We start from the raw sequence: 16140 nt of genomic DNA on the forward strand, positions 1-16140 counted from the left end.
TTAAGAGATTTTTAAATTTGAAGTTAATTTCAACAAGAATAAAGCTCACTTAGCAACTTTATTTTCACAGTAAAACTCTAATAAAACATTAGCTGCCACTTAAACTTGTATGAAAATACCTGAATCTTAATTGTTATAACTTAAAAGTTATTAAAACCATTGAGTCAGAGGAAAATGGGCTGAAACAGATAAATGTTTTAGCAGGCTGCAAGGGGTATATTGCTGAATATTATTCTGTAAAGTAGATGAAAGCTGCTATCAAAGAGTCTCACTATAATTCATCTTGTCATGTTCTCTGGTCTCCTACGATTCTAATCGCCTACCAACACCAGGGCAGAAAATTCATAATATTGTACCTGGATCTTGCTCCTCAAAGGACTCCTTAGCTCACACAACCCCCTCAAAGTCCAGCTCTAACTCTCCAGAATTTTTGCTTCTTAGCTCCAACTCTCCAGAACCGTTCCCCCTCACCTTTGCAATTTCTGCAGGAAATATTTCTAGAATTTAAAGGAGAGTTTTGATTTCTGGAGAGATTTTTTGCAATAATGATATTTAGGGACTGGGGAATGTCCTGCAGTGCTGAGTTCCACGCCGTGGCAGAGGACAGGCATTACCTGGATGCTGCTGAGCAGCACAAAGTGGAGGCCTCAGGAAATGGTCCCTGGCAAAGGCGTTGTTTAATGTGGATGCTGAAGGAAGTTCAATGGAAAACACTTATCAGGAGCTTCCGTCCAGAGAGGAGATATGTTGTAGGGAAAAATGCAAATATTACTCAGCAGGCCAAGGCCAAAGGAAATAGGAAATGGGCTAGAGAGTTCTCTGAAATAATCTGTCACTGAAATGTGAGAAAACAAAGCCCCGTGTGCTGCTTGTTCTATTATTTTAAAGCCTTCCACAAGTCAAGATCCTTTTGCAGCATTGTGCCATTATCTGAAAGTTGGCTACTTCCAATTGGAGCTTCTTCAAGGTAGGATAAAAAGCTTAATTTGGGTCTTATCTTGACACATCGTTTGCATGTTTATTATTTGAGCCTTTGGAGTAACTCATAGGAAAGTCATGAGCTTATCACGGAAACAATACATCTGAGAAATGCTGTAACCGCTGCCTTTGGGGCTTTTTACAGCCCGCACAGAAATGCCAATGATTCAGCCAAAATCTTTTAGGAATCTCAGAGGGCTCTGGGAGGAGTGCCACCTCTGAGCCTGCCAGGGCTGGAGAAATGCTTCTGGGAGCCCATGCAGTGAGGAAACATCAAATGCAACTATGAAGGGACAGAAAAAGAGTTGGTGTTCTGAGCTCTGCATTTTTAATCTTGAAATACTCGACTGTGGAGGCACTAAATCTCAAGAATTCCTTCATTGCAGGTAATAAAGGTGCTTGCATGAGTCAAGACAAAATGGATGTTATCAAAGTCTGATTTTTGATGGTTTTATAATAATAATAATATTGCTCAAATGAACAGAACAGTAAGTCCTTGCACAAAGGGATATACTAACAATCCTTCCTTCAGCTGTATCTTATGTTCTCCCCATTGACTGAAAAACCCCAAACAACTTTCTCAAAGGTAAAGAAAATAATATTAGAAATCATAACTGCTGCAATTAGTGTTGCATTTTCATTTGAATTCCAATATCCTTGAGTTCCTATTCAATAAAATCTTACTGAAATTGTAGTAATTCCCTAGTTTTGACAGATGCTTTCCATGCTTATCTGAAAACACAGCAGGAAAGAGATGGAGGTACATTATATGGAATATGCACACTAATTCCAGATACCAATAATATGAAACAATCCTCTCTAGGTGCTTCAGCAGAACAGAGAGGTCCCTCCAGAGGGTGATTTAGGACAAGCAAATTAGACTTGCTGTTGTGAATGGCACTCAGAAGGCTCGTGAAGCCAGGCAAAGTGGATATGTCCTACAATGAATGGGTTTAAGAGCATATAAAAAAAAAAAAACCAAGCCAGGAAGAAGAAGTACAGGAGGAAAATAATCAGCATGATTGCAATCTTGCACTCAACTGGGTGCTTTGTCTGTCTGCCCTCCTGTCTCCATTGTTCACTCCCCATTATCTTTTCCCTCACACTACTTTCTGTTTTAAACTACAGTAGCATGTGTTCCTCACCACTTCCTTAATTTATAATGTAGATAAAGAAATGACTTCATCCAAAAGGATTCCTCTAGACAGTGTACTCACATGCCTCAGTGCTTACCACACCTCTGAAGTAGGCTTTAGTTTACTGTAAATGAGCAGAGGAAGTGGATCTTACAAAGCATCTCCTCAGTGAGGAAAAAAACAGCTGAAAGGTCTCTCATTCATAAAGCTTGGTGACAACAAGAATGAGCAAATGACTGTGGCTGATGCAGAGAAATTTGACAGTAAAATAGTGAGAATGCAAGAGAACTGAAGAGTGGGGCACAAGTACAGAAGGAATTTCAACTTAGATTGGCTGAAAAAGGGCAAAGAAATGACAGAGATCGGTCAGGATGTGCGATCACATCAGACAGCATTAAAGATATCCTCAGATATTCCCAGCAATAAAGACATTCTTGGCTTTGTTTTGATGTCTGTAATTGACTGTGCTTCCCTTTGCAGCACTGGGAGGACAGGGAGGAGCTGCAGCTGTGTGTGGCTGGAGCTCTGGGCGTACAGAGATGCTGCCAGGAGCAGATGCTCCGTGCTGGGCTGGGCACTCCTGGCTCTGGAACACATCCTGAGACAGCTCAGGAGCAGAGCTGAGAGCCCCCAGCCCTGCCTCAAGGGCTGCTCTGAGGCTCAGACTCAGCAAGTGATGCCAAGACGTGTCATAGCAGTGTGGTGAATGAAAAGGGTGCATGAAAAGGATGCCGAAGCAATTCTCATACTGCGCTTTTTATTTTTTATCTGATAAGTCAAGCGGCTTGGCAGCAAAAAAGGAGTTAAAATAGGGTAGAAGCTGAATACATGAAGAAAATAACCCAATTGCTTCTGAGATTCATGACTTTTCTATATAATTAGACAGTTCTACCCCTTTTTTAAGCACTGGGTGCACTAAAGCTCTGTAGGTAGGGATGACAGCTGACTGCACAAACGCCTGCATGAAGTGAGAGATCAGTTCCAAGAGATTTCTTTAGGACAGCTCATTCCAAAAACCTCCACCACCTTGCTGGCAGCAGCAATAAAAAGCACTGCTCTTGCCTGATTTGTTTATGCAGAAGAGCTGATCCCCACTGGAGCACATTGGGAGAATAAGTGTGGGAATATCACAGGGAGGAGGAAGTTTGCAATCCCCTTGCTCTTCCTGTAAATATTGCATGGATATCCAGAAGATTTAGATTCAATTATAGAACAACCTGTCTGGTTATTTTAATTTTTTTTAAAGCAGTTCATGATTTCTATCATTAAGTATTGGTAGACATATCATTCCATCTACTGCAAAGCAGCCAATATATTTATTGCATTTTAATCCTAGAATCAAGAAATTTAACTATTTTTGTTAAAAACTGACCAATTTCAGGCTGCAACAAGAAGATATTGCCGTCACTCACGGTGTAAAAAACTTACCAAAGAAAAAACTCCCCTCAGAAAAGTCTGCATGGAGCAAGATAATGCATCATTTTAAGTGGGATTTTTACAAACCATGTCTAATAAGTATTCTGTACTCACAGGAGCATGCTCTGGGGCAGGAAAACAAGAACTAATAACTTTTGAGGAATTGACCATTTTCCATTTGGAAACTGCTTGTTAACACAGCTACAGCCATGCAAAGCAAAGCTCCTTAACTCTCTGTCTCTTCTGATGAGACATAATTGATTTCAGGCTATGTGGGGTCAGCTACATTCTCTGTAAATACAGAAGATAAAAATAGGCAATGATGCCAGGATATGTGAAACAGCTGAATCCACAGATGCCCATTTTAGAGAACAAAAACCAATTTACTGTAGGGCACAGAAAAGGTGAGTCATCTTTATCATATATATGTGAAAATACATAGCTATTAGGAAATTTTTATACATTTATAAATTATTTTTAGAAGTTTTCATTACCCACATGGCCACAGAACATATCTGAATAGAATAATCCTTGTGGCCACAACGTGTTCAGCAGCAGAACTCCAAAGGTTGATGCAATGAGTCTTCAAGTCAACCAGATAAGGCAGGATTTAATTACTTGACTATAACATCAAAAATAAAACTGCATAATGTGAAGTGTGCAACACTTGACTGTTTTGCTCAGAAAAGGAACAGGGCTGTCTGCTTCTGTTTCACTTAAGAAAATGTGAAGTCTTTACATAAAACCTTGTTTACTACATGTGGGATAATTAGCTTGTCAAATATTAAGACAGTGTCAGTTCTGTTCCATTAGCTAGCTGAAGATACTATAAATTACATGGAAAATGTCCAAGGAATAGTAATATCAAGGAACACCATCCCTTGGAGGAGTTTTAGTGGTGGTTTTTATCCTCTCCCTCATTGTACATCCTCTGCAGAGAATTTTCAGACAGAAAGGTCCCCAAATTTAGCCCACAGACTGGAGTGTAAATACCCAGAAGGGGAGATCAGCTCCATCAAAGTCTGTGTGTCACATTCTATTTACAACCAGAGCCAAGTGGGTGATGGTTGGGATAACACAGCACAGACGAGGCTCGCTGAGCAAGGTCAGCGGGATGGAAGAGCTGGAATCCCCATCCCTTCCCTCCCGCAGCTCATGGACACACATCTGCCACAGCAGCAGAGCCTGGCCAGGGCTGCTGCCGCTCCCTGCATGCAAATGCAGCTTAGCACCTTCTCCCAAACACTCTGGAGCGCTCAGCACAAATAACTGCACTAAAAATAACCTGCAAAAATATGCACCGGGAAAATGGCAGCGTCTGCAGGCAGCCGTCTGCTCGGCTCTGGTGGAGCTCGAGGAAATCTCAGATGGCTGCCTTGCTCTCTGAACTGAGAGTGGGGAGGTTTCACTCGGTAACTCCAGCTAAAGATGGCTGGATCAATGCAAATAAAGTAAATGCAAATAAAAGCAGTAAACAAAGCATAATTAAAGGTTACAGCGTTTCTAAGGCTCTTTGTAAATTTTACTCTATAAATTTACCGATGTTCATAAATAGGTGGATTCGAAAGTCACTGAGAAAGGGATAAATCCCATTAACTGCAGCAATTCTGTGGGGTCTTCTTCTTGGGTTGAACCTGGATTGTCACCTCTGTTTCATGGATCTTTGCATTTACAGGTGTAGCATTTTAGAATCATGGAATAATTCAGGCTGGGGACATCCTCTGGAGGTCCCAGCCCATCTAGCTCAACCTTCCTGCTAGAGGCAGGGTCAACTATGAAATGATAGTTAAAATTAAATTTTCATAAAAGCAGATGTACAAAGACTTATAAAATAAGAGCAGAAAGATGATATTCCAATACTTTCATATGGGATTCTCAATTAGTAACATTTAATAACCATTGGCACACATTTACCAATATTAGGTAAAAGAATGTTTGCTATGAGAAGATTGAAGAATGTTTTTTCTACTTATTCATACTTTCCCAAGAATAAGAATTGGGAAGCAGCAGTCTACCTGGTTTGGAGTCCTCCAGAGGAAGCAGTGTGGGATCACACAAGGAATGGAGAATTGTGTCTGTTCATGATCCAGACACATCCACAGCTTGAAAATATCACCTTTCTAGCAGAAGGAAATGTTCTCCCTGTTCTTTGAACCACCTCAGGCCATGTTTTTTTGGGGAGTAAAGCGGTTTGTGACTCCCACAGCCAGCCTGGCCCATGAGGATTTGGTGTGGCTTTGCTGTCAGACAGGATGAGCGACAAAGGAATGCCAGTGCCTCCCAAACCCAGCAAAATCCAAAGAGAAAAGCAAACTGCAGTGCAGATAATTTTCAGCTTTTAGTTTAAGGGATTTAAGGATCTTAACTTTATAAAAATGTGGGTTTTTTTTAAAAAAATCAAATACTAAAAACTGTAATTACAATTCCAGGACTCTCCGTTCCAGTTTGTGCTTTTTTTTTTCCCCCTGTGCCGACTGTTCATGCTGTCAACACTTGTCTGGTTCATTTTGGTGTCTGAGAACTCTTAGAATTACAAAATAAATGTACTGTATCGAAAAGCTTGAGACATGAAGACTTGTACAACAGCTTGTATTACACTACATCAAAATGGGAAAGAATTTGTGACACCGTTATCAGCTTGTGAGAGCTGACACCACGCACAGAAAGTCCCTGGAGATACCAGGAGAGGATTGAAGCTACTCCTGTAATCCAGCAGGCAAACTGTGTGCTTAGGTCAGAAAGGAGGCAGCACTGACAGGCAGAGGTAATGGTGCAGAGCAAACAAATAATCTGTGGTGGCTGCGAGGGCTTTTGCACCTGTGAGGAGAAACTCTGCAAGAAATGTGAGATATTAGATCCTGTCCTGATTTCCATTCTTGCCTTGGAAGGCATAATGAAAAAGTATCTTTTAAAAGAATTAGAACCTTTTCCATATGTCACTTTTGAATGTTGACTTGATCCATCTGTCAATAAGTCAGCAAAGTGTTGTTTCATTTTCTGTACGTGTCTGTTCAGTGGGGTTTGGGTTAAACATGTTCCGTCACCTTGTGGGGTGAAAATCATAAGGATGAATCTATTTATTTCTTTTTCCCTATCTGCTTAAACTATTTCCTTTTTTCTCAAGTCCCACTTACTGCTGTTCATTCAGACTTTGCACAAACTCTTTCCCCTGCACTTTGTCATCCCAAATCCCTCAGGACACCACTTCCCCAGGCGTGCCTGGCTGTGGTGCTGTCACAGCTTGCAATTTACTCCTTTCTCTGTTTTCCTGCCTCCTTTCCAGCTGCTCCTCAGTGGGGACAAGCAGTTTGCAGAGGAGTAGAGCCAGGACAGAAATGCCATGTTTTCTGTCCCTTTGACAGTTTTACAAACCCCTGACCACATTTGGTGTGGCTGAATTGAATGTGGAGTGATTGGCAATGTGCTGAGAACTGGGACAGTCTTGGGAGGAAGAACCACTCTGAAGTTGAACAGAGGTAGAAGAGACATAAGAAGTAATTCTTACATAACCCTAGAATGTGTCTGGAGGCTTTTTTTCAAACATGGTTTCAGTACTTTTTCAGAAATTCTGTTTCTTTGCTGACAGCAACATTTTTATCGTTTGCAGCACAGCTTTTATTATTCATCTTTTACTCAGTTATTCTGAGTTTATTATTATTATTATGATGAGTTATTCTAAGTTATTCATATTTGGATGTTTATTCATCTTGTATGGATTAGAGTCTTTCACTAAGTGTTAATTAAAAATTTGAATATATCACTTAGTTTCTTAAGTAGATATCCAGTACAAAACCTCTACTAAAGAAAGGAAAATCTGCCTGGTTTTAAAGAATAGCAGATCAAAGCTGCCTGAGAAAAGGAATGGTGTCTTGTAAGAGAACTAGGATTGCTTTCCAAAGGCTAGTCTTAATCCTTTCATATAATATTCATACATGGAAGTAAACTCAGGTCATGCTTCAAATAACTTATTTCAGAAATTAAGTTCTGAAGCCTAACTTGAATATTTGTCTAAAAATAGTAAACACGTGATCACGAAAAGCTTAAAGCTGAATTCCTTTAAATCCTAATGCATTTTGGAGTATTATTTGAGAAGGTCAGGAAAAAAAAAGGCCTGGAAATGAATTTAATGTTGCTGATATAGTTTGATGACCGATATTTTTTAATATATCAACTTCAAATGGTTTTTGAATGTGACTTTAATGCACCAGAAAAGCTGTGCACATGTTGAGATCTTTAACTATAGAAAGGACAGGAGCTCATTTATTTGGTGACAAACATCTTCAAGACTTGCACTTAAGGACAGAACATGAACTGGACAGAACTAAAATAAACAGGAAATAAAACTACTGTGTCTCCATTTCCATTTCTAGTAACATAAAACCTCCTTCTAGACAAGGGATTGAATACATAAGACATGCCATGATGTAACCTACTAAAGTCACTAAATGCTTTAACAGCAAATTAGGAACAATTATCCCTGGATCCTGGATACTTATTCTCATCCTAAAACTGCTTTGTTAAGCCATTAGCTCTATGCATTCAAAGTCAGACAGAAGTTACAGCAACTGAAAAATGATAAAAATATAACTGAGCTTTCTTGTTCCCCAAAAGAGCAGAAGGAAGAGATTTCATATGAAATTTACTTCCTTGTTATAGTTTAGTGTTTGGCAACATCTTCATAAAAAAGATTTAAGTTCTGTATTGCTTAAATAGACACTGAAAATGATTTTGCTGGTTCCTTTACTGAATTGCTGAAGGAGAAATAGCTTCCTGGAGGAATCAAACAGTTGGAGGCCTTATTTGAAAATCTAAGAAATAAGAAGTCAGTCATTTAAGGAACCATTTTCTCTCCAAGTAAACATCTCAGTGATGCTTCTTTCAAACCTATTTTGTTTGAAGAAGTATTTCCTAGATAAGAAATAATTACTTGTCTTTCATCTGCTTGGTTCATCTGCTCCTTCACTTAATTTCTCCTTCAGCATTTTAATTGACTGCCAGTGCTGTTCCTGCTGAGGGAAGCATTAAATCACAGCAGACCTTTGTAAATGTTGTAACTCTGTTTTAAGAGGTACCAGTAGGTTTGTTATGGGTATTGTGATGTAACAGGGAAAGGGTTAGCTTATGTTTAAAGGGTTTGGAACACTGATTGTTTAGAAACAGAAAATTTGATATCTTTGTGCCACACAAGCAGACCCAGGGCATGGCAGCACATTTGTGAAACCATTACTGGCTGTCCCATGGCTCCCCCCATCCCATCCCTGCCCTGCTCAGAGCTCATCCCCATCCCACAGGATTCCTGCCTGGGCTCTGCTGAGCTCACAGCACCATGTGCTGCACTCCAGGCTCTGTCAGCAGCTCCTGCCTGGGAGATCCAACCCATCCCTGCTCTGCTGCTGGTGCTGCAAACACACCCAGCTGTGCCCTCACCCTGGCAAAGGACGTGAGGCATGGACACAGCAACAGCCTGAACCTCACCCTGTCCCTTGGGGACCTTTTTCCCCAAAGCAGCTCTGTCTGTGTGGGGCTGGCAGGGCTCTGGAGATGGAAGGAGAGGATGTCCCTGTGCAGCAGCTCCTGTTTCTTTGTGCTTCTGACAGTCATTGCTGCCTAAACTCCTTCTCCCTAAGGCTGCACAGCAGCTTCCTGACAGCTTGCTTGGGAGAATTTTCTCCTTCCTCCAGTTTTTTTTTTTTTTTCTAAGCAGCTTCATAGTTATTCCCAAACTGATCTGTAACACAGACACTTCAAACAAAAAAGTTTCATTGGACAGATTTTGTGCCAAAGTCTTTTACAGCAAACCTCACCATTGTGTCAGAACAAAGTACAAACCTGGCAAACATCTTCTCTACAAGCTATTGTGCACTATTCACCCTTGATCTTGGAATAGTTCCCTCACTGTTGAAAATCTGATGGGCTAAATAAATGCCAGCCCATATGCCCACGAACGGCCACAGAGAGCCCCAGTGCTGGAACAAAAACTGTTTATTAGAGAGCAAAAATCCTGTTCCCTGGACCATGTTTTGGTATGAAAAAATCTAAAAACTTTGTGTCTGGTGAATGAGAAATGGCATGACAAGCACAATAATGATCCTGCGAGCACAGGGCTGCTGGAAGCAAGAATGGGAATTGGTTCTGACTGAAAATTTCAATTATTTCTTGAGCAGGGTCCATAAAAAATTTTCCATTTGAGAATATTAGTTCTGCAAGGCACAAGCTACAAACCCTATTCCCCTCTAAAAAATCTACTGACAACAGTAACCACAATTATCATCCTGCAATCAGCTGAAATTGGATCTCTTTACACCACAGAACAGATAAATGGTTTGCAACAGCAGCATTATTTCTAACTCTCCTTCCTAATTTACATAAAGAAATTAATATTCTGAAAGAATAGTCTCTGGTGTATTGGTGGGAATATAATTAACAAAATCAAGACAGTATTTACATGAGTATTTGTTTTGATAAACAACAAAATGTGCTGAAGACAATTTTTGGGAATAAATTGGTATTTGTTTTTTTTTATGGATGGCACAAGTTGGCCTAAAAGCTTGATTTTCATTCAGGATTTTAATTACAGCCATAGCAACAAATGCTTGCAAATTCTGACAATAGCTGTCAAGTTTTTTTGTCTTAATCACTCTTCCCTGACTGTGGGGAATATATTTTTTAAAGTATTTATTGCTTAAGCAGCAATTCACCCTAGAGTACAGGACATCTGTCAGGAGGATCAATAAAATCTCAGCCCTGAGGGGTTTGACCAAGGCTGACCAGCATATAAACCACAGATGATGCTCAGAAACTAAACAAAAAACTAAATGGAACTTCAGAAGCTCTCAGGGTAAAAACACTGCCTCTAAAATCCTATCTGCCCTTAGCTCCATGGGGGACCAAGGGGTTTCTGTTCCTGAAAAGCAACAAAAGGCTCTCATTTTCTCAGACAAACCCATGAAAATGTGTCACAGCCATGACTCTTTTTGGGTCCTTCAGTGGCTTTTCTTTTGTCAGCATCTATAATGATAATAATTTTCATTTCTGTTTGTTCTATATTAAAAACTACTGAAGTTTAACAGTCTCCACTTAAAGTACATTCATAATTAATTTTCTACCACTTGATACATTTTAACTGTGCTTACAGCACTAATCTTTGAACTCAGCTGAAAGGCATAAAAAATAACAGGAATTCTTTCATTAGTGCTCCGAGCGATTCCATTTGCCATCCTTCCATATCATTTGGGTTTGTTGGCTGGAACAATGTCAATATAACTAGAAAATGAAATATAAAGGCTATTTTGGAGTCAAGGAGGGAATGACTTAAAAAAAAATAAAGAAATCTGTGATATTTCCTTTGCTGTGCTTTGTGGGTTTGTTTAAGTTACAAATAATTCATTCCTTGCTTTAATATATATTATTGAGGTTGTGCATAAATCCTTATGCTCAATCTAATTATTTTTTTTTTTTGCCAGTGTGCATTTATAAGATGTAGATGGCATACACCCAGGGATTTCAGTTCCACAAGGTCCATTTTTTATACAAGAATTCAACATGTGCTGGCTTTTTTTTTTTGGTTGTTAAACCAATAGCTCTGCACAGAGAAATCTGGTGTGAGTTCTTCTTTTCACTCCATAAATTCAGTCTGAAATTAGACAGAATTGTAAGACTTGCCCATTTCCTTCTGTTCTTACATCCTTTTTCATCTGTTTTAGGCTGGCCTGCTCATAGCTCTGGTTGTATTTGAGTCCACAAAGCAGTGAAGGACTGCAGAGCAGGGTGTGCCACTGGGAGAGCACCTTTGGGACACCCTAAATGTCATTCTCCCCTCAGTGACCACAATCAGATATCAGGAAATCCTGCAACAGCAAAGCAAATCACCCCCAGAGTTAATTTATTTTTTTTTGGGGGGGGAATGGAGGGAGAAGCATAATTTTATATTTCCATGAGGTTACAATCATAACCCAGGCTCTCGCTCTTGGGCATGACCCAGAGCACATCATTCCACCAGTGCATAATTGGACATTTTTTTATAGTGAATCTCAGGGGCCTTTTTATTGCCCAGTTCCTGAACTTTGCTGACTTTTTGTTCAAATCTATAATTCTTCACTGCCAGGGCCTGAGTGTGATAATCTGCTGCTCATCAGGAAATGTTAACAATTTATAACTCAAATCTTAATCCCAGATGTTATAAATATGCTGGACAGCAAAGTTCCAACCTCCAAGCCTTGTGTAACTACTAATAAATTCCCTCAAGGTTAAAGATGAGCTTGCACTCCTACCTCATTTTGCACTTTAACCAATTATTTTTCCTCTTAAGTACCTTCCTTCTCGTCACATATCACAAGAGGATGTGCAGATCAGGAAATATCCTGTGAGACACTTACAGACAGGCAGCAGGAGCTGCAAACACAGAGATTCAATAATTATTGGTGCTTGTGTGCATGCTTAATGTATGGATAAAATGAGTAATCAATCAGGAGCTGTGATGTATGACAGATGAGAGCAGATAAGAAACAAGGGAAATGAGGAGTTGTAGCTTGGCTCCTCTGGTTGTAGAGCAAAGATAAAACTTTCAGTGCTGCTCATCAGTCACACTATTAATTCTTCCCACCTCAGATGCAACATCAGATAAATGTATTTCCATAGCAAATCCCATCTTGATTCAGATCCTGCTGGTTAAAAAAATATAAGAAAACCTACCTAGGCCTTTCCTTGAAAAATATTCTGGAAAAGGTGCCATGTTTTAATGACAGTTAATACTGGCATCTAGATACTTTTTAGAACTACAAAGAGAGATGTTTTCAGTGCTATGATGCCACATATGGGACTATTAATTCACTATGAGGGGATTTTGGGAACATCTTAGAATAGCCAAACCCAGCTAGAATGATTTTTATTCTGGGGTGTTCTGGAAAGTTGAGTTGCTCCCCTCTTAAGGGTTAACACTCATTATTTCTTTTCCAGCTTTGTCCCCTTCTCCCTCCTGACATTCCCATGAGCAGTCAACAGCAAGTTTCTTTCCTTTTAAATATCTTTTCTAAACATCAATGTCAACTTCTATTCAGACATTTGTTTTGAATAAACCATTACCCTTTGCATTTTTACCCCAGATGATATTATTTGCATTTAAAAATGTGAAAACTTCTGCAAGGAATCCCTGCTCTATAATTAGATCTTTTCTAAGATGTCAGTACTCATTAGTGCTGCAGCAAAGACAGACTGGTAGAGTTATCACAAAGTGATAGTGTTTTTGCTATTGGTTATTTTTAAAGTGCCTTTTGTTAATATTCTTTGTTTCTGTGTTAATGTTCTCTGGCTTGGAGGCATTTAAGCAAACTCTCTTGAATCAAATATCTAAATAAGAACAATATTCTCAGTTTGGCCCTTGACTTTCATGTGAACAGGGTTAGGTTCCACTAGCTGCAATTTTAGGTAAAACTGATGGCAAGAGCTTTTAGCTTTAAGATGAAGCTATTCCTACTGAAATATAAATATAACATAAAACCTGCTGCCTCTACTCACAATCAGCATTTAATTCTTGTACCTTACAGTCAGCTCCCACACTGTCATGTGTGCAAGCAGAATGCAGCTTACAGATGTAATTGAATTAACATGAAACCCTCATCAAATAAAAAGCTGCCTTTAGTCAGACTTCAGAAGAGAGCCCTTGCTAGAACTGCAAAGATATCAAGTCGAACACTTGCTCTGAAGTACTGGAGTTTTCACTCAAGGTGCTATTTTCTCACATATCTGAAACTCAGGCTTCCCAACCACATCGAAGGGTGTCTGACACGGGTCTACCCAAATCCATCTCTAACACCAGGAACGCCATTTGCAATCTTTTCATTTTAATTTAAAACCTGCTCCTGAAGAAAAACAACCCTGCCTTTTGTCATGGCAGTTTTGCTGTGACTGTGATGCTTCCTCCACAATTCCTTACAGAAATTGGATCGCCTACAGGTGCATCATGATGAGCTCTGTGCAGTCTATCTCCAGGTTTTCCAACAAGGTGACACTGAAAGACTTTCATTTTTAAGCTGGATAAAATTGGCTTCCTTACTGAGCTCCAAGGTATGAAACAATTTGTGTTTTGACAGCTTGTTTAACAGGCTTTGCTGACTTCACAGGCAGTTTTATCTTTGGCCAGGAAGCAAAGCAACCAGGGACAGCAGTTCCAGGGGGGAGGAAAGGGCTGAAATAATGAAATAAGAAATAGTAATGATTTATACATTATAAGAAGAAAGGGAAAGAAACCTATTTTCTAATTAAAAAAAGAAATAATTTCAAATTTTTGCTTGGCTTTCCCTTCTGCAGCAGCTCTAACATTCACTGCAATTTGCTCCAAACTCCTGTTATTGTAAGGCACATGCCATGACTGGGTCACAGCTCTCCTGCCTAATTAAACAGAAACAGCTCTGAGTCATTTCCAAGGAGGCACTGCAGTCCTGCTAACACACTCTCCCACGTGTTGGAAAGGCTTTCACTCTAAACCAGCCTTTTATCTCTCTGCACGTGGCCAAACCACTCAAACCCATCTCTGAATTTCCTTTTAGAGGATTCCCCTTTAACCCTTCAGCATTTCACATTGCCTCCAACAGCAACCTTGAACATTTTCTTTCGTGGGAAGTTTTGTGTTCAGTACATGATTTAAACAGGAGATTTAAGAGTTTGAAGGGGAAACAGAACAGGACTTGAGTAGGAAAAGCTGCCTAGAACTAAATTAATCCACAAAGTCTGTTTTCACGCTACAGGCAACAGAATTAAAGAAAAAAAATATTAGAAGTCAGGGATAAACATGGAGCTATCTTCAGCAGAGGAGCAGTTCTGAGAACTCTGGTAAAGAGTTTCAGAAAGCAATATTTTATTAAGCCACAAAATATGGGACTTAAATGTTCACCCCTGTAATTACCCTTCACAATTCAAAAGCTCTGCTCAAAACTCTTTATTCAACCAGGCCGTGCATTTTGATTTTCTCTCTAGTAATATTTCAGAATTTATGAGAATTTTCCCTAACCAGGACTTTCAAACTGGGTGGTTTTTAACCTGACCTCCAGGGAGGAAAAGTCTGGTACCAACGTTGGTAGCTACAGTACCCAGAAAGAGTCCCATTAAAGATGAGACCAGAATGGGAAAAGCAGAATTTGTGGCTGCTTTTCTCACAAAACAGAGTGGTCAGAGCATTCCCCTGTGTGTGAGGAGCCACTCTGTGCTGTTCTGAGCCTGATGGAGAGCCATCACCCCAGGGGGGGCTGTGTGGTACCATCAGATGTTTCCACCATCAGATCCAGACTGCTCGGGGTCGGTGTCACCAGGCTCCCGCAGCTCGGGCAGTCAGTGCCTTAAATCCCAGAATATTCTGAGCTGGAAGGGACCCACAGGGCTCATCAAGTCCAACTCTCAACTGAATGAGATCCCATCCAGGGCTCTGCCCCACAGCCCTGGCGCTCTCAGCACCAGCTCTGACCTCCTGGGCAATCCCAGGGACCCAAGTGCCAAAGGAGGCAGCGAGGCTCCCAGCAGGATCTTCTCCACATCTGCCAGGCTGGGCATTCGGAAAAATTCCTTCACTAAAAGAGTGGCTAAACATTGAACAGGCTGACCAGGACAGTGGTGGAGTCACCACCCCTGGAGGTGCTCAAAAACGAGTAAATGTGTCCCTTCACAATATAGTTTTGTGGGTGTTTAAAGGTTGGATTCAGTCTTGGAGGCCTTTTCCAACCTTAATGATTCTTATGATTCTAAATGTTCACTAACTGTACTTGAATTAGCAAAGCACAATGGAAGGACCCCTTAGAAGGTGTTTACATGATGTAATATAATGACATTTCCATGCTGTATAACTGCAGAAAATACAACAGGTTAAATCATTGATCAATTTGAGAAGCACATCTTGACCTTTCTTAGCTAATCAATTCCTTCTAAACATAAAAATCGATTTTTTTTTTTATTTTTAAACTAAGAATAAGAGTCTCATATAAAAGGACTGAATCAAAGTTCAACAACATGGCAGGTCCATGCAAAAAAAAAAAAAAAAAAGCAAGCATATCAGAATCCAAAGCTCTACTTCAATTTGCATCTTTTGTGCAATTTCCACTTAAAAAGCTCAGTTCCATTGAACAGAGCCAAGACTTACTCATTAAGTACTGCCAGGTATGAGAAACTTGGGAAATAACTGAGACTCTTATGAAAGATTACAATGAAATAATGTGGGATCATTCATATTACTGAGCAGCACTGTGCAAATCCCCCTGCTGTCATCGCCATACGCCACGCAAGGTCTATAAAAAACTCGTATACAAATGTTAATTAGGAATTTCTTGGGAGTTTGAAGAACAGGAAGGGTTTAGTGAGCTGTGACAAACACCCTGCTAAGCCACGTGTCCTTTTTGTGGCTCGGTTTACTCCCAGGATTTATTCTGGTGGGATCCCTGACGTGGATCCAACCTGGACCTGCTCATGCACTAAAGATTAAATTCAGCTGGAACCTGAACAGTCCCCACAGTTATAGCAGGCTGTAAATGTGGCTGACATGCCTTTAAAATCATTTTATATTGAGTTACAAAATATCCAAGCCAATTCCACAAGAAACACCTTTGGCAGTGGCCAGTTCTGTTTCCCA

At 40.1% G+C, this 16140-nt stretch overlaps 2 protein-coding genes across 2 annotated transcripts in view; one reads left to right on the forward strand and one right to left on the reverse strand.

Annotated features, from left to right (window-relative positions):
- The window catches only part of LOC111928764 (uncharacterized), a 126523-nt gene that overhangs the window by 99497 nt on the left and 10886 nt on the right, over positions 1-16140 (reverse strand). The gene's annotated exons all lie outside the window — the stretch shown is intronic.
- The window catches only part of KLHL4 (kelch like family member 4), a 72118-nt gene continuing 56769 nt past the window's right edge, over positions 792-16140 (forward strand). The window contains exon 1 of the mRNA XM_086850248.1: positions 792-967. The gene's annotated coding sequence lies outside the window, so the exon portion shown is untranslated. The remainder of the gene's footprint in view (positions 968-16140) is intronic.

This window comes from Cyanistes caeruleus, chromosome 14, assembly GCF_971803275.1.
Source record: "Cyanistes caeruleus chromosome 14, bCyaCae1.hap1.1, whole genome shotgun sequence".
Taxonomy (NCBI): Eukaryota; Metazoa; Chordata; class Aves; order Passeriformes; family Paridae; genus Cyanistes; species Cyanistes caeruleus.